Here is a 26,134-nt window from a genome sequence, read left to right as displayed (position 1 = left end):
ATAGTATCTAGGAGCTTAAAAATCTGACTTTTTTTTTTTTTTTTTTAATAAAGTCAATGTTCAGGTAATAGCCATATTGTTCACAGCCTTCAGCAAAAGGCAGGGTTTCTTTTCTATGTCTAAGCGATGTAGGATTCCCAGGCTGACATGTGTAAATTTAACAGGGGCAGGTCAAAGGTGATTGTCTATCAGCCACAGCTGAACTCAGTGGGTGTGTAGGGGTGGTGGCTAGAAGATGCCATGCCTGCAGGTGTTCTCCAGATGTGTGTGTGTGTGTGTGTGTGTGTGTGTTGGTAACTTCCCAGTGCAATCGTGTTGGGAGGTGTTAGCTCACAGGTAGATCACTGCCAATCATAAATGAGCTTGAAGGTCATCAGGCTGTAGCTCATGGGTTGAGCGCTTGCTTAGCAAGCATTTGATTCCAGACTCACTAAGCGGGAAAAGGGGCTTAGGGGCTCCTCGGGGTTGATCTCTTGTTCCTCTGTGCTCTCCCACCATGCTGTTGTATAGTGGGGAGGCCCTTACTTGGAGGCTCCTTGATCTTGGACTTGTGGACAGCAGAACTGACACGGCAGAACTTGGGTTGTTTAGAAGTTACTGACTCTATGATATTCTGTTAGAGCATCAGGAAACGGACTGAGACAAAGGGGCAGATGATCTATAGGATCACTGCTCTCCCTCCTTCCGCAGCCAGCAAGGCTTCGCCGTTTCTTCCCTAATAGAATGAGAAGGCAGAGAAGCATGACCCTGAGCTGAAGAGGGATTTTTAACTAGGGGAGTTGCAGTCATTACATGCTCCCCCATTATTTTTACATGCAGCTCATCTTCTGGGAAATTATCTCAGAGATCTTGCCAGAAGTTGCTTGGAGATAATAGGCTGAGTGTCAGTCTTCTGTTTTCCCTGAGAAAGGGGAAAAAAAATCATTTCAAAATAATGTCGGAAGATGTTAAAGGGTTTTGAAAGCTTTCTGAAGCAGCCCAATGTGCTACTTCAACAACTGCACATACAGGCTGCTGCAGACATGGCAGCATTCTGTGGTACCACGCTGGGCTGGAGGTTCAGGCTCCTTGATCTGGCCTCTCTGATTACAGTGCTTTCCCTGAAGTCTCATCACACTGTCTCACATTACTTAAGCCTAGAACGTGTGTTGTACCAGGCCTTTCTTCACAGTGGCTTTTCTGTCTGGGCCATACTTGCTGTAGTAATTTGATTGTGCCTCCTGACAGTCCTCTGTCGGACCTTATTACTTCAGCCACACGGTGATGGTGCATGGGGGGGGCCTTCGGGAGGTTACTCAGGTGAGGTCACAGGATGGGGATTAAGGAGCGTGCCTCTTGCTGTCTGATGCACTCACAGTGATCTGGGAAGAAGGCCCTCAGCAGACGCAAACATCATGCTTTTGGATTTCTCAGTCCCTAACACTGTAAAACAAATAATCTTCAACTTCTACAAAACACCCAGTATATGCCATTCTGTTAAAGCAGCAGGGAGTAGACTTAGACAACCAGTCCTCCGGCTTCTGTTCCTAAAGGCTTTGTCCATCTGGAAACTCAAGCACATCTTTTATGCTCAGTGTGACCCCCACTTTTGTAAAGCTTCCAGGAATGTTTCTCTGCGTAACAGAGCCTTGGCTGTCCTGGGCTTGCTTTGTAGACCAGGCTGGCCTACATCTCACAGAGATCTGCCTGCGTCTGCCTCCTGAGTGCTGGGATTAAAGGCATTCACCACCACACCTGGCTACCATTGTAGTTTTTAAATTATGTTAGCATTTTATTTACATGAGGACCTGGAGGGTGGGAACTATGGCTGAACTGACCTCTCTATTTCCTAGACCTTTGATGGCAATTTACACGAGCACATGTTGAACAAATGCCCATCAAAACATATGAGACTGTAGATCCTTCTGTCTTTGCCTCCTTTAACAAACCTCAATGGCCTGTGCCACCAGGACACACAGAATCAGCTAAGCAGGGACCATAGGGCCCCAGAGACAGAAGCAGCAAACATGGAACCTGCAATGGTCTATGCTAGTTCCTCTGCATATTTGCTATGGTTGTTAGCTTGGGGTTTTTGTGGAACTCCTGATAGTGAGAATGGGAGTGTCTCTGACTTTTAATTTTTCTGCTTGTGGGAACTTTTTCCTCCTGCTGGATTGCCTCATCCAGCATCGATATGAGGGTTTGTGCCAAGTCTTATTGCATCTTTTTATGCCATGTCTGTGGATATCCCTTGGAGGCCTGCTCTTTTCTGAAGGGAAATGGAGGAACAGGGGATCAGGGGGAGAAGAGAGGTGGGTAGTGGGTACTGGGAGGAGTAGAGGGAGGGAAAGCTGTAGACAGAATGTATTATATAAGAGAAGAATAAATAAAAAGGAAAAAAATATGGGACTAAGTTGGGCATGGCTGTGAGCGCCTATAATCCCAGTATGGGAGGGGAGAGGGGGGACAGAGACACACAGATCCTAGGAGTTGTCTGGCCACCCATCCTGGCTAAAAAGGGGTGAGCTTCTGGTTCAGAGGGAAACACTGTCCCAGGGGAATAAAGTGGACAATAATAGAGGAAGACACCAGATATTCCCCTCTGGCCTTCGGGTGCATGTGTGTAAGTCAACAAACCAACCCAGACATGTGTACATGTGTAACACACACCCCATATATACCACACACTTAAACACATACCCCATATATACCACACACTTAATACACACACACACACACACACACACACACACACACACACACACACAACAGAGCAAAGCAAAACAGCAGAAAATGTAGGGCTATAATTCTATAATTTTAGGCCAGAAAAAAACTGGGGAAACATCTTACGAGAGCCAAAGGCATACAGGAATTGGAATTACGTAGCTCCTTTTGTCCTTCTTCATGACCTTAGCCAGTGTATCACATATGTCAAGGTTGGGGCTGCCTTCTACAGAGCTGGCCATTGAGGAAACAAGATCAGGGACAGCTCTGGGCAAGTTCATTTTTCCCCTACCTTCTACTCACAGCAAAGTGAAGTACAGTGTAGATTATCTGAATGACTTACACCTTGGGAGGGGTTGAATTTTTATACACAAGGCATGACCCCCAGGTTGAGGACCCCTGTGTTGGCATTTCCATTTTGTTCAGAGAAGTACATGGGTTTCTTCTTTTTTTCTCACCTTCCTTCTTCTCTTTCTCCCTCTCTCCCTTCCTCTCTTCCTCCCTGCTGTCTCTCTTTTGAAAATGTTCAGGTTGGCCTTGAACTCTGTATCTTCTTACTTTAGCTTTCAGAATGCTGGGATTACAGGTCTGCACTACTGTTTTAGTTAGGAGTTTATTGCTGTGGGAAAAAAATGCCATGACCATGAAAACTCCTATAAAGAAAAACATTTAATTGGGGTTGGCTTATAGTTTCAGAGGTTTAGTCCATCATTGTCGTGGTGAGAAGCATGACGTCATCCACGCAGATATGGCACTAGAGAAGAAATGGAGAGTTCTGTATCTTGATCCACAGGGAGCAGCAGGAGACCATCAGCCACACAAGGCATAGCCTGAGCAGATGAGGCCTAAAAGCCTGCTCTGCAGTCACACACTTACTCCAAGTTCATACCTACTTCAACAAGGTCATATCTCTTAGTAATGACTTCCTGTGGCACTTCTAAGCAAGAGCCTATGGCTGCCATTACTATTTAAACTACCACAGCCACCAATCCTGACACAGATATGGAAAAGAATCAGGGTTGAGGCAAGAGACCTGGACAAAGGAAAAGACAGAGAGAGTTGAATCTACAGATGAAGGTAACTCAGCCACGTTGCTGCCACTTGTCTTGAGGTTAACAGCTCTGTCTCCATCTAGTCTTAGTGGTGTTCAAGGTCTCACTCTTTCTCTTTCTTTTCCTTCCCCCTTTTTTCTGGCATGAATAAATTCACTTAGGCCTAGGATTTTGTACTTCCCTCACACCCTGGCTTTTTGTACCTTCTGACTATCTCTATAGGTTGCACCATACCTCAACATGGAAAGTGGCCCTGTAGTATGTGACCTGAGATATGAGCTTGATCACAAAACTAGAAGAGGGCTGGTGGTGGCAAAAGATGAGAGAAGATCACGGACCGCATAGAAGAACATAGATTAGTATAAATGGGTTCATTTAAAATAAGAGCTAGTTGGGATCAAGCCAAAGCTATGGCCAAGCTTTCATAATCAATAAAAAGTCTCTGTGTCATTATTCAGGAGCTGGCACTCCAAAGAAAGTCCTATTTTAACTGAATGATGGCTGGATGGATCTATTTTTCCCTTCCTTCCTTCCTTCCTTCCTTCCTTCCTTCCTTCCTTCCTTCCTTCCTTCCTTTCTTTGCTGTATGTAAACACATGTATACCTAGGTGTACCTGGGTGTGGGCACAGATGCACAGATGCCCGTGTGTGCATGTGAAGGACATGAGGTATCCTGCTGTATGGTATTCTGCTTTACTCTGTTCCTCACACAAAGTGGAGCTGGGCTGGTGGCCAGTAAACCCCAGTGATCCTCTTGTCTTTGCTGGTACCCGTTGCTGGGATTAAATATGGTCAGCTAGACTTAATCCAGACTTATGGGGGCACTGGGGATTTGAACTCAAGCCCTCTTACCTGCCTAGCCATGTCTATAGCCCTATGGGCTAAGTGATTTCTGAAGCAGTTTCTAGGTCTGGCAAGTTTAGGACTCTTTGAATTTTGTAAGCATCTTAAGGGCATTGTAAGAAGCAGGTATTGTTAAGGACTGGAGTTTTGGGAAGTGATTAGAATAGGCATATGAAATAAACTCCTACATTTAACTCCTGTGTCTGGGCACCATTATTAATCTTAAAAAAAAAAAAAAAAAAAAGAAAAGCCAAACTCTGAGACAGTTTCTGAAGAGCAGATTTTATTTCCCTTGCGATGGCCCTTAAATGCTACACTTGTTACATCTGAGTGCTAATTACTGGAGATTAATTAGTATGAATGTACTTCGGTGGCAGCATTCCCCCCGCCCCCAATTACTGAACTACACTTGATCTGTGCTACCTGCAGGTTCTCTGCAGAGATGCTGGGAGGGGGACCCTTCTAGTGAGCCTTTGACAATTCTCCAGTCCTGCTTTAAGAAGAACAGCTATCAAAGGCAGTCACTCTGAAAATAATTAAATGGAAAATATACTTAACACCAAGAATGAAGATTGCCCAGCCATCACCCCATGGGGCCAAGTTACTTTTGGCGACTAAAGGTCAGTAATGGGAAGTGATGCTTCTTCGTCTCCATCTGGCTCTGTGAGAGCCCCAAGGTCTAAATCTGGGTGGTAAGATCCTCTCTGCTTCTCTCTGCTTCTATCTTGGCCCTCAGATGACACCTCCAGTAAGGTTGTTGTGAGATTTAATCAATTATTATCTAAGGATGGAGAGATCCTGGGATGAAAGGCATGAAGATAAAAGCAAAGTCCAGCAGCATTATCCTCACTTTCCTATGCTCTTCTTCTATTAGTGACACAGGGTGACAGCTGAAGAGTGCTTTGGTGCTTGTTACAAAATATAAAAAAGCAAGGAAATGGCAGTAATCTCAAAACCAAGCCCTTGTTCTTCTTTGTAACCCATACACAGTAGATTGGCTGGTGTTCATGCCTCATTTATCTCTTTCTATAGGGTTGTTCTTTGTGTCCAATTTTCCCTTATTAATGAATCTCCCCTTTTGTCCTGTACAGTCTAGGAGGATGACATTTATACAAGGCAATCATTTTCATGCATTACCGCAGGATTATTTATTGGTGGTTATGCAGCAAAAGTATACGTATCTATCACTGACATCGGACCTAGACAGTCTGTTATTTCCTTAGCAAAATTATTTGCTGATTAGTTTTTTTTTTTCTGGTCTTCAGATTTATGGGTTAGAGGAAAAAGACCCATAAAATCCCCAAACATTGGGAAGGATGTTAAGCCACTGTGACTTCTGTGTTCTCTGAGAAGAGAGTCCAACTAAGACATTGTTTTCAGATGCAGATGATTAAAAGAAAAGTTCTCCCGTATAATCAGGCATGGAGGGAGCTGATGAGCTCCCCCTGATCAACTCTGAAACGACCCGAATTGATGCCGAGACTAGACTGACTTCTCTGTGTGTGATCCCAGGGCTCTATACTTTCTCAAATGGACCTGAATCTCACTACAGGCAAAAATGTGCAAGCAGTATATTTCCTTTTTTTTCTTTCTGAAGTTCAACTTAATTTATATTACTTTGGGATAATAAAATATTGTTTTAAATCCAAGCATCTTTCTCCATTAACCAGAAGTGTGTCTAAGCCCCAAGACTTGGTAGCCATCAAGATACTACAGATCTTACCTTAGGCTCTTCTGCCCATCTACACAGGCTGCTTTTAGAGCCTGTGGTCCATTTGCATCTCAATGATGGGCCAGCATCTCAGCAAGGTTGCCACCACAAGATTCATCTACCATGATGCAGAAAATAGGAAGCAGAACTTGTCCTAGGACCTGAGTCTTTATCTCCTTCTTCCTTAAGGGTAGAGAAAGGATTCTATCTTCAAATTAATTTTCTCTCTTATTTTTTGAATCCTCCCCAAATCTTCTCTGTTCCGTCTGAAAGCTTTTATATTTAGGTGGGAGTCAAGAGATATTGGTAAGTACTTTTGCTTTTTATATATTTGTCACTTCTGCTGAATAAATAGTCATTGATTGGACTTGCTAGAGGAAGAAAGGAAGAAGGAAGGGGAAAAGAGTTGATAACAGAAGGTGGGAAATACAGTTACCATTTGGCATTACATTTGACATCCTTCAAGTTTTGAATAAAGGCTTTGAATAATAGAAGATAAGGTCTGTCCTCAGACCCGTAGGTAGCAGGGAGGGCACAGTGAGGATAGAAGCTGTGGATTCAGAGGGTTAGTCTGAGAGTTACATGCAAGTGGTGCCTTAGAAGGTTATTGATAGAGATAAAGGAAGCTTTTATTCAACAATGTTGTAGAATCAACACCTGAACTAGAAGATGTATTTGTAGGGCGGGGCACGTAGCTCGGTGGTGGAATGTTTGCTGAACACACGCAAGTGCAGAGGAATTTCATTCCAGCAGCATGGCTGCTCTGGCAAGGTATCACATTCAAAGACCTTCTAGGTCTATGTGATCTGGCTGGAACAAAGACAAACTCTGAATTACAGTATAATTCGGCTGGAATACACACACACCCTTAGCACACACCTTTACTTCCAAACAATGAAGGTAAGGTTAGTATATAGAAGGAAGCAGCCATATTTGAAAGTGATCACTAATTGAGGACCACACAAAGTGGTGAATCAGAGAAAGATCTGACAAAATCAGTCAGAGATAGGATATGCCCAAATCTCACAGAAACAGAACAGGAAAGAGGTTACTTAGAAGTACAGGGAAAGAGAAGAAACTCTTTTTACTGAGAGGTTTTTCTACTTGGACAGTTTTACAGAAACAGGTTGCAGAGAGAGCAAGCCAGACATAGGTGAAGACATAATGAACCAGAGAATGAGGAGGAACCAGGAGATTAAAATATTTTGCCAGAATTAGTTTGAAGTCAAGCAGAGCAGTTTAGTCAGAAGCTGAGAGAAGCCAGTTTGAACGAGTCAGCTTGGAAAGGAGATTGAGCCAGAACAGCTGAGTTGAATCAGCTAGTGAGAGTTCAGAAAGAGCTAGAAGACATGTGAATGGCTCTCATTTCCTCCTCTCATCTGAGGAAATAAAGGAAAACATTTACACACAAGGCTTTGGCTCAATCTTCAGTGTAAAAAGAAATGAATGATTACTATACAATATGGTGTGTCTTGTGAAACTTATTGAACCTTAGAACACTGTGTAGGCCCTCCTTACCTAATTTTGTATTAAAAGACAAAACAAAATGTAAACCACAACTTACTGAGCAACCCCAGGACCCCAAACTTGTTGAGAAAGCTTTTTACAGAATAGCGCTTAATACTTATTACTAATCATCTACAATTGTCTAGGTAACGAGGCAAATGGAATGAGGTTAAGAAGCCAATATCATATCAGCAACACATATGACAGCAGGAAATACGGCATGGATCTTGTGGAGAAATTGTCAGGCCTTGGAAACATTGGACATGATATGGTATAAGCTGTGAAGTGGTGTCAGCCATCCGAGGCCCTGGAGAGAAAAGGATGCTAGAACTTAGACAGAGATGGGAGCAGATCTCGGCGGCTGGAGAGGTTGTGGAGTAAAGAGTTGAATTTGGACATGAAAATTATCTACCAGTATGCCCATGAATCAGTGGAAGTCTGCTGTTCTGGGGACTCTTAGGAGATAGAGACTAATAATTGGGGTCATGGAAAAGGGCAAGTTCAGGAATCATGGAAGAGAAAGGAAAGAAAGCAGGCAGATCCAGGCCAGGTCTGACTTATACACAGTGTGGAGGTATCTGGGACCTTATGTTAACGTGACTATGAGAATGTCAGGAGACAGGCTGAGATGGTAATTTAATTATTTGACAATTGTTAAAAATAAACATTTCTCGGGGAAATAGTATCATTTTAATAGCAGAAACAAACCTTTCAGACCCATGTCTAGCTGTGCATGATGGTTATTCACATTATCTCTGTGAAGATGGCCTTGAACACCCTGACGTTCTTGCAGAGGTGGGCTCGGTGCTCTGTGCTCACTCGTTTAATGCTTTGTTTCTGTTTAATTTGTCTGCACTCAGGTTTACAGTGATGATCCTGAATAGACACCTGAGGTGTCAGTTATGAAGCGACGTGAAAAGCATCCTCTTAGAGCCTCTGCCTGCTGCGATCTGTAAAATGGGGCTCATCCTTCATTCATGTCAGAGTAAGTGAGGAGGGTTATCTTGCATGATGTGAAGGGCTGGCATTATTCTTTGTTGAAAACAGTGCACGTGCAATAAATAAAGTGACTTTGTTTTTTGTGGTGCTGTGGATAGAATCAGGGTCTTGCAGGGTAGTCATTCTATGGAAGAACTACATCCTCAGTGCAAACATAGATTATTTGATTTAGAGAAATACAGCTTTAAGATATTTATTTTTATTTAAAAATTATGTAAAAATGCATATAATATTATATGATAATAGAAAATTATGTCTTTTTTAATCACCTCGAAACACGCTGGAATGATCTGAGTAGAGGGAACCACAATTGAGAGAAACGCCTCCGTAAGATTGGCCTGTAGGCAAGCCTGGGGGGCACTTTCTTGCCTGGTGAATGATGTGGAAGGGCCCAGCTCATCCTGTGCAGTGCCGCTTCTGGGAAGGGAGTCCTGGGTTGTAAAAGAAAGCAGGCTGAACAAAGCCACAAGGAGCAAGCCAGTAAGCTGTGTTCCTCCGTGGCTTCTGCTTCAGTTCCTGTCTCCAGGTCCCTGCCATGACTTCCTGCCTTTACCTTCCTCAGTAATGGACTGTTTACCTTGAAGCGTAAGGTGAAATAAACCCTTTCTCCCCATGCTGTTTTCAGTCGTGCTGTTTGACAGTCACGGAAATCCTAACTAAGGCATGTATGCGACTGTCTCTGTAGGTATGCACATGTGAATGTGGGTACCCATGGAGAAAAGACGATCCTCTGAAACTGGAGTTTTAAGTGGTTGTGAGCCATGCAATGCGGCTCGTGGGAACCCAGTTCAGGAAGTCAGAAAGAGCAGTGTGCATTCTTAACTGCTGTGCTATCTCTCCAGCGCCTAAAGGGCATATCTCTTTTTTATTTGTTTTCTAAAGAACACAGGCATATCATGACTGACAGAGAACAACAACAACAACAACAACAACAACAAAGTTTTATCTGTCTCTATTAACTTCTTATTTCCTCTTTATAATGCATTTATATCCTAAAGTTTGGTGCTCCTATGAAGAAACTGAATTTCCCCCAATGGCAAATACCCATTCTTTAAAAAAATTTTTTGATTCATTATTTTATGTGAATTGGTGTTTTGCCTACATGTATGTCTGTGTGAGGGTTACAGATCCCTGGAGCTGGCGTTATTGAGAGTTGTGAGCTGCCATGTGGGTGCTGGGAATTGAACCTGTGTCCTCTGGAACAGCAGCTATTGCTCTTACCTGCTGAGCCATCTCTACAACCCCCAATACCCATTCTTAGGTACTATAACTCCACCTCACTGTCAAAGATTACATTGAGTTACATAGTGAATACAAGGGCTCTAAATAATTTGTGGAGGGTTGGGTTATAACTCGATATAATTAGATAAAAACAAAATATCTGAGGGCTGGAGAGATGGCCTAGTGGTTACGAGTACTTGTTCTTTCAGAGGACCCAAGTTCAGTTCCCAGCACCAACCCTGCATGGTTCACAATAGCCTGTAACTTCAGCTTCAGGGGATCTGACACTCTCCGTGGCCTCCATAGGTTTCCTTAGTCATGTGACATATATCCCTCCACACACTGACATGCACTCATAAATAAAACAGATCTTTGGTATGGGAGAAATAGATAAATGGTTAAGAGCACTTACTGTTCTTGTAGAGGACCTGGGTTTGGTTCCAAGCACCAACATCAGGTGGCTTACAGCTGGGTGGAATTTCAGTCCCAGGGGATCTGACATCCCCAGGCCTCCACTGGCATTTCACACACATGGCACATGTAAACTCATGAAGGCACACACATACATATGCATAAAACACCTTTAGAAAGTTTCCTCTAAAAGGCTATTAGCTTTTGAGATTGCATGTAAATGATGGCTTGGCCAAGGCCAGCTCTTTACTATAGATTAGTTACCATGTTATAAATCACCACAGAATCATGTTCAACCGAAACATCCTTAAGGCAACCTACTATATTTGTTTTGGTTTTACCTTACAGTTAAAAAGATCGGATATTGCTTTTGCAAACTAGAGACCCTGCACTTGAAACGATTTATTTTGGTGCCATTTCACATTAATTTTGCACTGACACTGGGGAAGGCAAGTGACTATTTGTTTACTTGCTGGTGATAACGGAAGCATGCCCCGAGGATTGCTGTGTAGGTAGAATGTTATAGGATCTTTAAACAGGTTGATGGATGTCTGAGTAAAACGTTTTAATTATCAAAACATCCTTTCTGTTTAATATTAGCTCAGAGATAAAGCAAGGGTTTGAATACCAAGTTCCAATCTGTTATTGATGTTCAGTGGGATGAGTCTGGGCCCCAAGTTAAAGCTCTGTTGGTTCTGCAAATACTGCTGTGCCAGTTGCCACTGAGCATCTGTTGTTACTGGCTTCTGTCCCTGCCTGCTCCACCAGTATCCATACCATGCTTGTTGGTGACACCCCTGGATATGCTTACTATGTTAGACCGTGTATTGTGGCTGTGACAAAACACCCAATCAAAACAATTCTAGAAAGGAGGGATTTATATCGGCTCATGGTTTCAGGAGTTTCATTCTATCATGTCAGGGAGAGTGTTTACAGAAAGAATTAACTAAACAAGTGTGTGCAACACTGTCTCATGGGCTGGCTCTCAGATGGGACAAAAGGGAAGGGGACTGTTATGGTTTAAGTGAGCTTTAGCAGGCTCATATGTTCGAAGCCTACATCCTGATGGTAGCATGTTGAGAGGTTCTTGGAATGTCAGGGAATGGAGACCATGTGGAGGAAGTGGAGGCCACTGAAGGTGAGTTGATGGTAGTAGCTCATGCCTGACCTCCTCCTGCCCTTTTCTCTCCTTCCTGTCTGCCACCGGTTGTAGCTTTCTTCTACCACATGCTCCTGTTGGTTGCTCTTCTGTCCAAGCCTATGCAGACAAATGATAATGAGCTCAGCTCTCTAGAACCTTAAACCTCATTTAAAGAGTTTCTACCAGGAATTTTCATCACACTGGTACAAAATTAGCTAGAACAAGAACAAAGCAAACTAGCGGAGACATTCTCTCTCTGTCTCTTCTATGAGAAAGATAGCTCTGTCTCACCATAGCCTTCTGCCTTGATTGTTTGCCTCATTTCCAGTCCATTAAAATAGAGTTAAATCATGATTTCCTGAAACCTCCAAAATTATGAACCTAAATAAATTCTTCTTCTCTTAAATGCCTTTCTTATCTCTTGTCACAGTGATGAGCAACTGCTTAGCTTAGAAAGTTGGTACCAGAGAAGTAGGGTAGTTGCCATGTGCTGCATAAGTCTTTGCAAATAATTTGTGGGAGGGATTTAGAAAGGTCTGGAGAAGTAGACTAGAGAACGCCCACATGTCATAAGCAGAGCTTATTTGGGGATTCTTGTGGGATCCTGTGTTGATGCAAATGTGGAGAGAAACAAATAGGCTTGTTAGGCCTCAGATTGGAAGAGCTCTATTGGGAACTGAAATGGAGAGTCTTGTCTACCTGTCTATTAATCTCTGGCCAATAACTTGTCTGAATTTAAAAATGATAGAGTAATTAAAATTGGCAGAAGAAATTTGAAGGCAGTTCAGGATCTAGGCTATAGCATGGTTACTGCTAGCTGCTTTTGACCAGTTTTAAAGTTATTAAACAGACAAAATGTTGGGAAAACTTGCAATTTGTCTAGAAGAGAAGTCTGTGTAAAGTTTTGGCCAACAAAAGGGTCTGGTAAAGAGACTAGTTCTAATGAAAACTAAAAAAGCCAACTACTTTGCATCAGGACAGTAAAAAAGATTTCTTGAGGGAAGCTCAGACATTTGTGGGCCTGCCCATCACAGGTTGTCAACGGTTTTCGGTCATTTGAATGATTTGAGAGCTTTGTTCACATAGCTTTGTCCACCCTGTTTGCACAGGTGCACCTAAGGAAGCTGTCTCTTGAGTTTGGACATCTAGGTATTCAGGGGCAGATGATTAACCATTTACCTAAGAAAAAAAACCCTATGCGTAACCTGGCAGTGATGAATACTATGTGTTTATTAAGTAGTTTGAATTTTAGTTTATTTACTGGTGAAGTGGAGATAATTTTTGCTATTAGAAAGACTGAATAAAGTATTATATAGGATATTTACTATTTTCCTTAACAAACAGTAAATAGTGCTTCCAGAATTTCTAGGCCTCATCTACATTCCTTCCACTTTCTTTATATTACACAAGGATCTATATCCTTTTTTATCCTAAGAACCGTCGAACCCTAAGATCTCAGAGCCCAAAGGGAATGATGGTGCTCGTTGTACAATCGTTCTGGGCTCAAAGATCTACCTTGTTGGTGTCTATGTTGCAGCGATCCTCCTGTCTCACCCCCTTAGTGGTATTGACAGCTATGTGCCACCAAGCCTAATTTTATAAAATCATTCTTATTTTGCGTGCATTAGTGTTTTGTATGCATGTGTACTACAAGTGTGCCTGGTGCCACTGGAGGCTGAAAGATTGTGTTTGGTTCCCTTGGAGTTACAGATGGCTTTGAGGCACCAGGTGAATGCTCAGAATATAACCCGATCCTTTGCAAGAACAGCAAGTGCTTTTAACTGCTGAGTCCTCTCTATCTCCCTTCAACTTAAAATATGAATTTAATAACTTCATTCAGAACATATGTTACAGTCCATTTTTATGCACACCTCCGTTCCGCTGCAGCTCATTCCATACCTCTCCCACAAGGCTATTTCTTTACAGTTTTCAAGAGGCTATGTTGTTCTCTAGAAATCTCTCCGGGGACAAGCATGTCCCATCTCTGCCCATAGTGTGATGACTGAGTTTTTGAATATTTTTTTTTTTTAACAAAAGAGAACTTTAAACTTTCTGAGCAAAAGAGCTATGTAGTCTATTTGTTATAGCTTACACACTACCCAGCGTGAGGGTACGCAATAACTACTTGCTGGAATAATTTTGCCTACATATTACATAACAAGCAAATAGCCAGAGTTAGCAAATCACTTCTGGGTTAGTCTATGTTCTATTGCTATAATGTATTATTTGAGACTAGATACTTTATGAAGAACAGAAAGTTTACTTAGCTTTTGAAATCTAAAATGTCATACTCTGTGTTCCCCTGTTATACCACATGATAGCAGGTGGCGTCACGGTATGACATCCTGGCCAGAGCATGTGAGATGGGCAGGGCCTAATCCTGTTTGCTTAAAGCAGCCCTCTCCAGTGCTAACCAGAGGCTCACCAGAACCACACTCATCCCTTCTGAGGCCAGTGCTCCCTATGGCCTGCTTACTTTGCATTCAGCCTCACATTTGAACCTCAGTGTACTGGAAATCAAGCTTCTCATTCACAAGCCTTTTGGGGGACCAAACCATGGCAACCACACATGTTTAGCTGCTATATTAGGCATTGGCTATTTTTTTGTCTTGCTTCCTTGTGTCTAGATCAATGGTTCTCAACCTTTCTAAGGCTGTGATCCTTTAATACAGTTGTGGTGATCCCAGCCATAAAATTATTTCATAACCGTAAATTTTCTACTGTTACAAATCAAAATGTGAATGTTTTTTGAGATAAGAGGTTTGCCAAAGGGGTCGTGGCCCACAGGTTGAGAAATGCTTATCTAGCTCCCCTAGGTTTGTTTTCTGTGCTGTTTCTCTTATCTCCACACAAGGCTCGTGTTTCTCTTGTCTGTCCTATAAGGAGATGATGGGGTGTCCTCACTGAGGCCTAAGGTAACTACCAGAACATATTTCTCAGGCGCTGTCAGAAATATGTCGTTTATCTGGATTTAGACGTATAGTCAGCAAATGTGGACTTAGAGGGAGGCCAAACTTTCAAGAAAGGAAATCCAGGGAGTAGGAAGGGAAGCGGCGGGAGTACGCCTCACACGGACTGGGCTGTCAGCTGGGACGCCGGGCTGTGAATGGAAAACTCTTGTAGACTTGGGCAGGAAACTGCAGACAGTGGCGTGCTGCTTCTTCACTGTCCTTCACCGTGTCCGTGACGTGCTTGACCTCAGAGGAGCTCAATGATGCGCCCGAGTGTCTTCAGCTTGCTGTTCCTATTTGCACTTGACTCTGTGGATTCCTTTTGGGAAAGGAGTTTTTAAAGGACTAAAAAAAGCCCTGTACCCGAGAGACGCCCAGAGGTGGCATCTTAGGCAGGCAGCTTTCAACCCTCCGTTATTTTCCTTCAAGGAGGAAATTTCTTCTCCCTCTGAACATCTGGGTTCTATGAGATGAGACATGCTTAGGTTTGGCAGCTTGAACTTTTAAAAATAATAATTATGCAGGGAATAGTCTCTCTGGTCTGTGGGGAGACTGGGAAATATGGAGTTACTCTGCAGCTTTTTAAAAGCTAAGCTTTCTTGAAGTGCTGTTTTTTAAACTATCATAAGTCAAATTTATCATGGGGATAATGTAATAAAGACAAATATTCAACCAATAATGAAAAGCTAAGTAAAGGGGTCTGTTTAGGCTCTGTTATATGCAGGGGAGTACATTAAGGCAGCTCTAAGAGACACTTTAATGGATTTAACATTAGCAATCAGACCTGGACTTGCTATAAATCAAACAGCAGCGCATTTCACCCCACTGCACACCCACTCATTCATTAGTACCATCAATGCAGATTATAAATATTAGCCAAGAAGCCTTCACTTCTTGAGATTCTTTCCACAGACACAGCAATAATTGAACAATAATGATGGCAATTTTATTTTTATGAATCACTATGGCTTCCTTTTATTGATTTGCTCTTGGGCCTGGAGAACACTTCCTCAGCCAGTATACAACAGGAAATGGTTATAGCGTTATCAGATAGGCTGTAAAGAGATAAATAAGGTAAAGGGGGTAGGAATGACGCTGGGGTTCAGCAAACTGCTGAGAGAAGCAAGAATTACTTTCTCCACTCCTAACAATAGGGCATCTTAAATGGCTTCCTTTCTCCCTTCTTTCTGCTTTCCTCTCTGTGAGTGTGAGGAAGATATCCCTAGGCTGTAAAAGTGCATTAGCTTCGGAACTGAGCATTTTGGGGTTCTTGGTAGCAGCTAAAGGAAAAAGAGTAAGATGGGAATAAATGAGCCTGTTTAGGCAGCACACCGGAAAGAGGGTGGAATCCCACGGGAGCATGGCCTTTTGCTGCTGCTTTTGCTGATGTACAGCTTCTCAGAAACAAGCCAACACAAGCCTTCTCAAAATATGCCACCCAAGTCTGTGAAGAGGAGTGGATTCCTCACTACCCACCCCTGCTCCAGAATACAAGATACATGGTGTTTCCTTTCAGCTGTCCCTGCCCTTTGCCCCCCAGTGTGAATCAACTGAATATCTGAGCAACAACAAGAAGGAAACAGATGTAGACTTACAAGTGAGCTTTCTCCCTCCTCAGTGACAGATTTCAGGGCTCTCTTCACACCCATGCCATCTCACTACCAGGAAAAAGCGAAGTTTCTGCATCTGTTTCCTCACTGGCTTTAGACTTCATCATGTCTTTTAGGGAAAGAAAGAAAATCAAATGCGTCTTTCTGGGCCAGCAAGCCTATGCAAATTCTCTGTAGCAACAGAGATGAACGTGTTCTGCTACAGAGAGCAGGGACAGAACTCCTCTCTTTGGAGCAGGCTGTGCGTGTGTGTGTGTGTGTGTGTGTGTGTGTGTGTATTGTACAGCAGAAGTGTGGACAGTGTATACATCTCCTGGCTCTGCCATTTGTGTTCATGGAATAATGGAATATTAAGCTGACCCCACAGGCAGGGGTGGGGCAGCCAAGGGCCTGCAGTGATGGCTGCTGCAATCCTCAATCCAGTTCATCCACGCCACCTCTGATTCCATTTGTGAGACAAGGCAAACCTGCTGGGTACTTGTCTTAGTTACCATTCTATTGCCGTAAAGAGACACCATAACCAAAGCAACTTATAAAAGAAAGCATTTAACTGGCTGCTTGCTTACAGTTTCAGAGTGAGCCCATTACCAGAATGCTGGGGAGCACGGGGCCAGGCAGGCGGGAATGGTACTGGAGCAGTAGCTGAAAGCTTACATCTTGTCCTCAAGTTGGGGGTGAGAGGGGCGTGGGAATTGAAAACAAGGCCTTAGTTTTCAAAGGCCTTCCCAAACAGCCCACCAACTGGGAGCCAACCATTTAAACATGCGAACCAATGAGGGCCTTCTCCTTCAAACCGCCACAGTACTGTAATGAAATTCTCCAGCAAAGTAAGTTCTTTGTGTGTGTGTGTGTGTGTGTGTGTGTGTGTGTATGTGTGTGTGTTTTAAAGAAACTGGGCCTCGTGTGGCCCACCCTGGTCTAGATCGCCTATAAAACTGATTGTGACCCCAAAGCTGTTTCTCCTGCTTCCATCCTGCCAATGGCTGGGATTGATTACAGGCTTGCGCCCTTGTGCCCACAATACGCTCTTCCGACTGGGATAACTAAACTTTGGCTTAAATTTAATACTTACTACATCCATAGATTTAAAACAATGTTTTAAAGAGTTTCAAGTTATTAGATGCATACTATGTTGTAACAGTGGGAAAAACCTCAGATACGGTTGGAAACAGCTGAACTGGGAGAGATGGACCTACGACTGGTTCCTAGCATGTAGGTTAGGTGGTTCACAACCGCCTGTGGCTATGGCTCTATCTCCTGGAGATATTATGTCTCCCTGGCCTCCGTGGGCACCTGCGTGCATGGGTTACACCAAAACTCATCCACACACACATCCACATATAAATAAAAATAAGACAAACAAATCCCCACAAATTCAGCAGTGGGGTTTGTGGCTCATTGAGAGAAGGAAGGCAAATGCTTGGCTTTAAGGTGAAGTGGGGGATTCGAATGTTATTAAAAAAAATATCACTCTGTAGGTCAAAAATACCCCAATGACCACAGTTTGTGTCAGGTGTAACCACAGTGCTGTGACGGTTTGCAAGGTCCTCAGAGACTTGTGAGTTCAAGGTGTTCATTCGTTTATGAAAGTAGTGACTGACGCTGTTGCAGATTCCCAATGGGATGAATGAAAATTCTGTCCCATGCCCCAGTAGCATTTATAAAGTACAAAGGAGAACCAGGCACCACTCTGTCACAAGTGAGCTATCTAATTAGGTATGCAGAAGGCCTACCAGGAGCCAGGTGTTTTACTAGGCCCTGAATAAATTCTAAAAGATGCAGCTAAAGTGCTTGGCTAAGGAACTCCAGATGGTGGTAAAGGGTGGCTGATGGTATGATGTGGTTCAAGAGAGGATGGGCCCAATAATACAAGTAATAGATGTAAATTTTCTGAGTAAGAAGAATGACGTATTCAAATGCAGTTTTTTTTTTGTTTTTTTTTTTTTTGTTGCTGCCTTTTTATTTTTATTTTCCAGACAAGGATTCTCTCTATAAAAGGGTCCTTACTTTTCTGGACACAATTTGTAGGCCAGGTTGGCCTTGAACTCATAGAGATCCACATGCCTCTGCCTTCCAAGTGCTGGGATTAAAGGCATGAACCACCACGCCTGGCGTCAAACTCAGTTTTAAGAGGCCGCAGTGGCTGCTTTGTGAGAGATTGGCCAATGTGTGATAAAACTTCAGAGACAGCTCATTACTGATAAGTGGGACACTGCCTTTATTTCAGGATGTTAGGTGGATCTTCAATCATTTAGAAGTTTAGGGAAAAAAAACTGATTTAGAGCATGGGAAGTGTTTTCCCTATTTAAAATGATTGTCAGGAACATCTTCTGGAGAAAATGGAGGCTCTAGAAAATGAGTGTCAGATACAGAAATACAGTTTCACACCTTATGCTTCTTCTAGTGCTCATAAGGAAGAGTGTTAGGAACTCTGGGCATCCAAGTATTTGCTTTGGACTTTGTCAGGGTGACAGGGTCAACCATGCCTAGATGGTGGAGGCTCATTGAAGGGCCTTGTGAAGAGTTTGATAAGCATGGTGCCTCAAGCATGGTGGGTATTTGGTGCACATTCGGGATGAATCAAGTCAGGACATATAATAAAGAGCAGAGGCTCCCTGGAAAATAACAAAGACTAACAGCTGTAAAAAGCCATGAACTCCTCAAATGAGGTTGGCCCCAGTCTGATAATTATAGCCCTCATGATTCATGAAAATGTATGTGTTTGTGGGTGCCTCAGTAAAAACCTACCTGGGGCATACCTAAATTTGGGAAGCCTCTGGCAGTAATGTCTGTCTAAAGTCGTGGTTCTCAACCTCCCTAATGCTGTGACCCTTTAAGACAGTTCTTCATGTTGTGGTGACCCCCAACCATAAAATCATTTCCTTGCTACTTCATAACTGTAATTTTCTTCCTGTTAGGAATCAGAATGTATGTATCTGATGTGCAGACTATCTGACATGAGAACCCGAAGGGAGTATGACCTGTGGGTTGGGAACTCACAGCAGCCTCGCAGTATGTGGTTTTGATGGGTCTCTTACTCATGTTTTCCTGTGCGATAACAGGAAGCTGCTGAGGAGTCAAGATTTGAAAGAGTGAGATGGGGGATCATGAAGGCCTGGACCTCCGAGTTAGGAGACTGTAACATTTGCGGTGCTTCTCATTTGAGAAGAGAATGGTCAGTGAGAAGAAACTGAGAGAATCTTTATCTTCTCCAGGCCAAACTTAGTGACAAAATTTCTCCTCCATGTGACAGGCGCAGCAGTTCTATCATGACCCCTGGTTGAGTGTCTGTATTTCCTACATTACTATAAGGTGGAGAATTGAATGTTGGCCTCAGAAATTTGTAGAGTCTTCTAACAATGTCCAGCCATCATGCTGTACAGACCAGGTGTCACTGGGGTCAGATGGCAAATGACTGGTGGAGCCAGAGATGCTCCATGCTTGTTTATTCAGGTCTGGGGTTCTAAGAAAGGACCATCATCCCTGAAAGTCAGGGAGAGATCCAAGAACTCACAGAGGGAGTCAGAGCTGAGTGTGAAGAAGGGTCATGGAAAACTTGAAATCAGGAAGAGGGAAAAAACCCTGCAAGGAACAGTGTGGAAGTTATGGTGAACTGGCTTGATGCGGGCAGGACTAGATGATATCTCGGAAGTGCAACGGGATCCCAAAGGCCTGATTCTGAGAGAGCACAGTGTTACACTGAGGCCTGTGTCACAAGTAGGGCAACAGACTCAGGAAAAACGGAAAGAGTTGTAGTGGGCAGGGAATCCAGTAGGTGTTAGGGTGTGCAGCTTCAGGGTGAGCCTGGGGGTCAAACTCTTGACAGAGAGTTCATGAGATGCCTTTGAGTGACCATTGCACTGAGAAAACTCTTACCATGTGAAAGTCTCTAAGATTCTCATGGGTACACCCATTTGTCTATCGTCTGTCTGTCCTTTATGCCTTTAGAAAACTATGTTTACTGTACTGTAAGTGATAGGGAGCAGTGGATAGTAAAGAAATTGTCTTCAGTTAGGATCTAGTTTTTATCTTTGTTTTTCTCTCATGCAGGAACCTTCAACATGAACTCTACCTTTTTAAGAAAATTCAAGGTGTACAGTGTGGTTGGCTTTCCTCAGAGTGCTATGCAGCAGCTCTCTGGAACTTACCATGCGTAACCAAGCTCTACACATACTGAGTAGCAAATTTCTATTCCCCTTCCAATCCTAGCCCTTGGCAACTGCTATTCTACTCTTTGATCTTAAGAACTGGACTATCATAGAACCATCTTATTTGTATCAAAAATACAAGTGCCTCAAGGAAAAAGCATGCCAGGAAAGCTGTTCAACATGAGTAGGATTCACAGCAGCCATCCTCATGACCTGGGGTCTTGCCATAGTAGAAAATGGCCGTCTCCCAATGTCTTGTCCTGAATATCCTGCATGACATAATAGTACTTACCTTAGGGTTTTATTACTGCTATAAAACCCTATGACTAAGAAGAAAGTTGGGGAGGAGAGGGTTTATTCAGCTTCCATTCCACAGCAGTGTTCCTTATAGAAGGAAGTCAGCACAGGAATTAAAACAGGGAAGAGCCCTGGAGGCAGGAGCTGATACAGAGGCCATCAAGGGGTGCTGCTTATTGGCTTGCTCCTCATGGCTTGCTCGGCCTGCTTTCTTATACAACCCAGGACTATCAGCCCAAGAGTGGCAATCTCCACAATGGGCTGAGCCTTCTCCCATAAATCACAATACCTTACAGCCAGATCTTATGGAGGTAGGTTCCTTCCTTTTAGATTACTCTACTTTGTGTGTCAACTGGACATAAGACTAGCCAGCAAAGCATTGTTTTTTTAATTAATTAGTGTGTTAGTGTGTATGAGTATGGGGTGTATGAGTATGGGGTGTGTGTATGTGTGTGTGATATGTATGTTTGTGTGTACATAATATGGAGGACAAAAGGAGTTGGTCCTCTGCTTCCATTTTGTGAGTCCCTGGTCATCAGGCTTGGTAGCGAGAACAATTATCCAAAGAGTCATCTTTATGGCTTCTGTGGCTTTTTTTTTCCTTTTAATATTCCTGGAGTAAGTGGAAAACTGGGTTCAAGGACGTAAGCAGTACTATACCGAAAAGCTTCACACACAAGCAACAGGTCTTCCATGATCAGTGGGTTTAATGTTCTTAATAACACTGGGGCGTCTCAGCATCCAGCTGGCTTTTTTGTGGTTGTAAGGTGTTGCCTCAGGTTCACGTTTCTCATCAAGGTTTTCCTTTTGATATACCTCTCTTTAGGAGATGGCAAAGCCTTTTTCTAGATTCTTTGTCTAGCCAAATAGTCACCTACTGCCACAGTAATGAAACAAAAATTATCACAGATGTGATGTGTCTCTTGCTTGTAGGTTGAGCTGATTGCATCTGGCCCCTGAAGACCAAGGAACTCTCCTCAGTCACCAGTCTGCTGGCACTGGCTTCAGGCTGCAAGTTGGGTTCTAATTGCTTCTTATGTATTCATTTCTAGGCAGAGTTGAAGTAGCAACCACTGAGAACATCTCTTCCAATAGTGCATCAATAGAGCTTTCCATGTAGTGCTGTTAAGCCCTGCGGTTCCCCATCTGTTCATATTCCATCAGCCAAAGAAAGTTGGGCAGCCAAGCTCAACACAGAAGGGTGGAAAGGAAGAGGAAGGGAGGTAGCAAATACCTAATAATCTACTGATTAAACTCCTTGTTCTCCAAGCTGGCTTTGTCTCAGGGGACCTCAGTGAGAGTTAGCTCAGACCCAAATTTCTCAACTGATCTGCAAAAAATGGGAGAAAGATGTAAGCAATCCTGTCTTAGAGAGTCATCGGCAGGACGAGTGGGACACAAACTGTTTGGTTAATAGAGAACTTAGAACTCTTATCCTGGGAATGAACAGTTAACCAAAGAAGTTCATTACTCATCACAGGGCCTCCCAAGGAAGAGGCACACAAAGAAGCATTCTGTCATCTGGTTTTCATTACCTGCCCCTTGGAAGGATCAGAAGCCTCAGGCATGAGCATCTCATGGTCGCTTGATTCCTGTTCTAACCTCTGCCGACCTGGTCCCCATCTTGGATCCCTAATTAGGTCTATGAATTTTCTGCGGCTGTTCCTTGTCTTGACTTTTGTTCCGCTCTCACTTCCCACCTTCTTCTGGGGCTCATAACAGTGACTCTAGAAGGGAAAGGCTGCTGAGTGAGGTTCTGTGACACCATAGTCAGCAGTGCCTAATGTTTTTCCAGTACTTATAAGATGCCAGAAATGCTGACAGTGGTTAGTGTGTGTATCTTAACTCCGAGTCCCTCAGTGTCCTAGTGAGGTGGTTGCTTGTATTCACCTCTTTAGCACGTGAGGCCATTGAGGCCCGAGGAGCTAAAATAAAGTGACCAAGATTACAACAGTGGTACAGGGCAGAGTTGGGATTAGAAACTGTAAGTACCTGGCTCCATATCAGCCTCTTAACCAACCACTAAGCACTTTTGTCTATGAGGGGTTTATAATTTAAAAGCACTCTAGGACTATTTGGGGATAGAATAAATAATGTATTTTTTGTAAGTACTGAAAAAAAAATCACCAAGTTTAATGATACCATTCCCCACTCCCCACTCCCCCAACATGGATCTAACAGAGGCCTTTCCGTGAAAATAACAGTGTAAAAGTATTATTTTTTATGGAGTTGTTAATTATTTTATGGAGTAAGCTCATAAAAGTCACAGACCACAAAAACATAATTACAAAATGCACTTGACATCAATTACAGGAAGTGTTGATTTCATTAACTCACATCTTGTCCAGAGCCGTAAATTATGGGAGGGGGGAGGTAGGTTCTTCGCTTCTCAGCAGCTGATCGCATGTGTGCACATTGGTCCAGCATAGAGGCAGGGTTGAGGATGGACCCTCAGAACACTCCAGTGGGGAGTGAGGAGTGAGCAGTGTCTTTCTCTTTCCTCGACAGGCCATCCGTGTCTTGTTTTTGAGACACAGGGAGTTGTGTTCTTGCACCTTTGTGATTTTTAAGGTGTCTTCCAGGGATGCATGGGTGCAGACTCATTTTGAAGTTCTGGAGGCTGCGATACCTCGCAATACCTGGTCACTGCTTGTCTTTTGTATTTTCATCCTCTCACGAATATGTGGTGGAGTTTTCTGGAGGCTGCAAGATGTCACATCATGATGTATTTGTAGAGGCAGAAAAGAGAGTCAAGATTATAGCAAAATTCATGAAAGCAGAAAGCAATGGCAACCTTTTAATTTTTTGGGGGAGGCATAGTTATTTCTATAAAATGTTTTTAATGTTAACATGTAATGGGTTTATTATTGTGTTAAGGTAAATCGCGAAACACTTCAGCATCGCAGTCTTAACTGCTAATGAGATAAATATTGGTAAATATAACTCTTTCTCTCAAAAGTTCTTAGAGACCCCAATAAACTTTGAAAGTATGAATAGGGCTCAAGGCCTGGAGTTTGAGAAACATTACTCTAACCTACTATATTCTCCCTCTTTGTTTTGGAAGCCAGGGACAACATGCCCAACTTACAGCCCGCCTCTCAGCCTTTCCCTGAGCTTGTAAGACTGATATTTCCTCATGTGTCATTTTAAACTCCATATTATTTCTAATAATTTTACGAGCTGTTTATTTCTCATCCTTTTATTTTTATTTTAAAATACTAAGTCACAAGCTTTCTGCAAGTCGCTCTGGGCTGTTGGAAATTAAACATTGGCAGAAAAGGTTGTGTTGGCCTTTTAGAGCATGTGTAAGATGCGATTTTGAAGATTTTCATATAAATGTGCTCTCAAATTCAAATGCTGCTTCTCACAGATTGCAGGCAGGCTCTGCCTCTCATTGTTGAAGCCATTGCCACTGTATCTAAATGGATGGGACTTTTGTCCTGGACTCTCTTCAATCTCCAGTCTCTAAATTATGCATATCCTTTTAAGGTTCGGCCTCTCTCCCACTCACCCTCTCCTTCCCCAGCCTGCTGGAGTTTTCCCCCTTTCTTCTACTTTGCATTTACATCCTCTATGACCTATTCTTAAAATATATTTTCAAATGCATTTCTTGAGTTCAGAATAAAAGGCTAGTACTTTCAGCATTACTTCATCTTCGTTATTAGCCTCTTGTAACTCTCTCTGATTTAAGGTTATTGTATAATACTTGAGCTCTCTGCTAATGTACATTGCATTGGCCCTGTAATCAGTGCACATTTCAAGGGCTTCAGTCAACAATAGTACCTGAAGCTTGGAATTTGAAAAAAGTATAATTATTTTTGCAAATTGGTATCTAAATAGAGAAGGGGATTAGATTGGGCTAAGCATTCACTAAAGCACACCCTTCAACTTCACATTGTGAATTATGTGCAGATAATTAAACTTTTAGTGAGCACCAGTTGTCAATTATTATCATAGTTTGGATAAGTGAACTTGAGAGTAACCTCCTTCGCCCTCTTTTTCCCTGTCTGTCTGTCTGTCTGTCTCTGTCTCTGTCTCTGTGTTAAAATCAGTGTTCAGCTTGGAAGGAGATGTTTGTCTGTTGCAGTGTTATTTGTGTTAGAGAGTGCTTTTGCCAAAGCTTTCTTAAGCCTTGGCTGAATTCAGTAGGGAGAGGAAAAGGGGAAGATGGGATGGAAGAAGGAAAAGAGGGAGGGAGATGGAGTGAAAGTGAGTGATGTGCCACCATGCTGGACTTATTTTTAAAAATGCATTAAAAAATATAATATAGTCTCTCTGTTTTTTTTGTTTTTTTTTTTTTTTGTTTTTTTTTTTTTTTTTTGAGACAGAGTCTCTATGTAGATTTGGAACTCACTATGTAGATAAGGTAGACCTCAAACTTACAGAGATCCACCTTCTTCTGTATCCCGAGTGCTGGGATTTAAGGTGTGTACTCACCATACCTGGCCTAATCCAGTTCTCATAAGTATTGAAAAGGGTCCTGGTTTTGAAGTACAGCTATGTGGCATATGCCATATAGATGAGAGAGAGAGAGAGAGAGAGAGAGAGACTATGAGCTTGAGGATATCCACTCAATTGTAAAGAAATCTTATTTTTTAAATGACTTTCTGTTGTATAACATTTCATGGGGAGTCTATTTAAATAGAGAGGCAGTGACAGAAGAAGAAATGATTTCGCTCAAGTCTACTGGTTGCATCAGCGAGGTTTCCTGAGCATGTAGAAGCATAGATGACATATAGGCAATTGTCGTATCTAAGAAGAGTCTTCTCCTTCCTCTATCTCTGGTTAACAGTTCATGTGTCATGTGGAGAGGATCCTCAAGAGCCTACCTCTTTCCATGTGAGGCAAGGTCATGACAGCCACCTATGTGTAATCACAGCTGCTTTGACTCCAAAATAGCAGCACCGTATCATGCCCAGTGGACAGTATTCTGCAACACCTTAATTTATCCAAGCTTATCTTGAGGGCATATAAATGATAGGGCTGATTTTTGTTTTTTGACCACAAAACTTAGTGACCAATCAAAATGAACCCGTCAGAAGAGAGTTCTCCCACAAGGCCATAGTTGTGTGCAAGTAGCAAGTCAATGTGAAGGACAGTAGAGACCACACTCGGGTGTCACTATAATTAGAGTTATTATTCTAATTAGAGTCAGTAAGCAGTTTTAGAATGCTTAGCACTCACATGGTTGTATCACAGACTAATACTCACGAAACTCGGTGAAGACAGTGTAGGCTTCCGGTGTGGGGCAAGGATGCCAGGCGTCTTGGCTTGGTCTTCAAGGTCCTCCGTCTCTAGTCAGTCTGTTGACCTGTTGTCTCATGCTGCCTCTGCACTCTTTCCTGCGCTTTCTGCCTTGTGTAATTTCTGCCTGAAACTGTTTGATTCTCCTTTCTCCCTGCTGGTATGGGGTGGTGGTGATGAGGTCAGTTTTACATTCAGGCGTCTCCGGGTTTGAATCCACTAATTAGGTATTAACTGCTTTGCTGCATGACTTCTAAGAATCTAATCTATAATTAGGAATATGGAAAAGCACGAGGA

At 42.8% G+C, this 26,134-nt stretch overlaps 1 long non-coding RNA gene across 1 annotated transcript in view; it reads left to right on the top strand.

The window, feature by feature from the left end:
* The first annotated feature begins 5,033 nt into the window (after positions 1-5,033).
* Positions 5,034-26,134, top strand: part of LOC132646694 (uncharacterized) — a 67,178-nt gene continuing 46,077 nt past the window's right edge. Inside the window, exons 1-2 of the long non-coding RNA XR_009584955.1 lie at positions 5,034-5,218; positions 8,676-8,800. This is a non-coding gene — a long non-coding RNA (uncharacterized LOC132646694). The remainder of the gene's footprint in view (positions 5,219-8,675; positions 8,801-26,134) is intronic.

This window comes from Meriones unguiculatus, chromosome 1 (assembly GCF_030254825.1).
Source record: "Meriones unguiculatus strain TT.TT164.6M chromosome 1, Bangor_MerUng_6.1, whole genome shotgun sequence".
NCBI lineage: Eukaryota > Metazoa > Chordata > Mammalia > Rodentia > Muridae > Meriones > Meriones unguiculatus.
The sequence above is the reverse complement of the archived record's forward strand: the minus strand, read 5'-3'. Positions and strand labels throughout refer to the sequence as shown.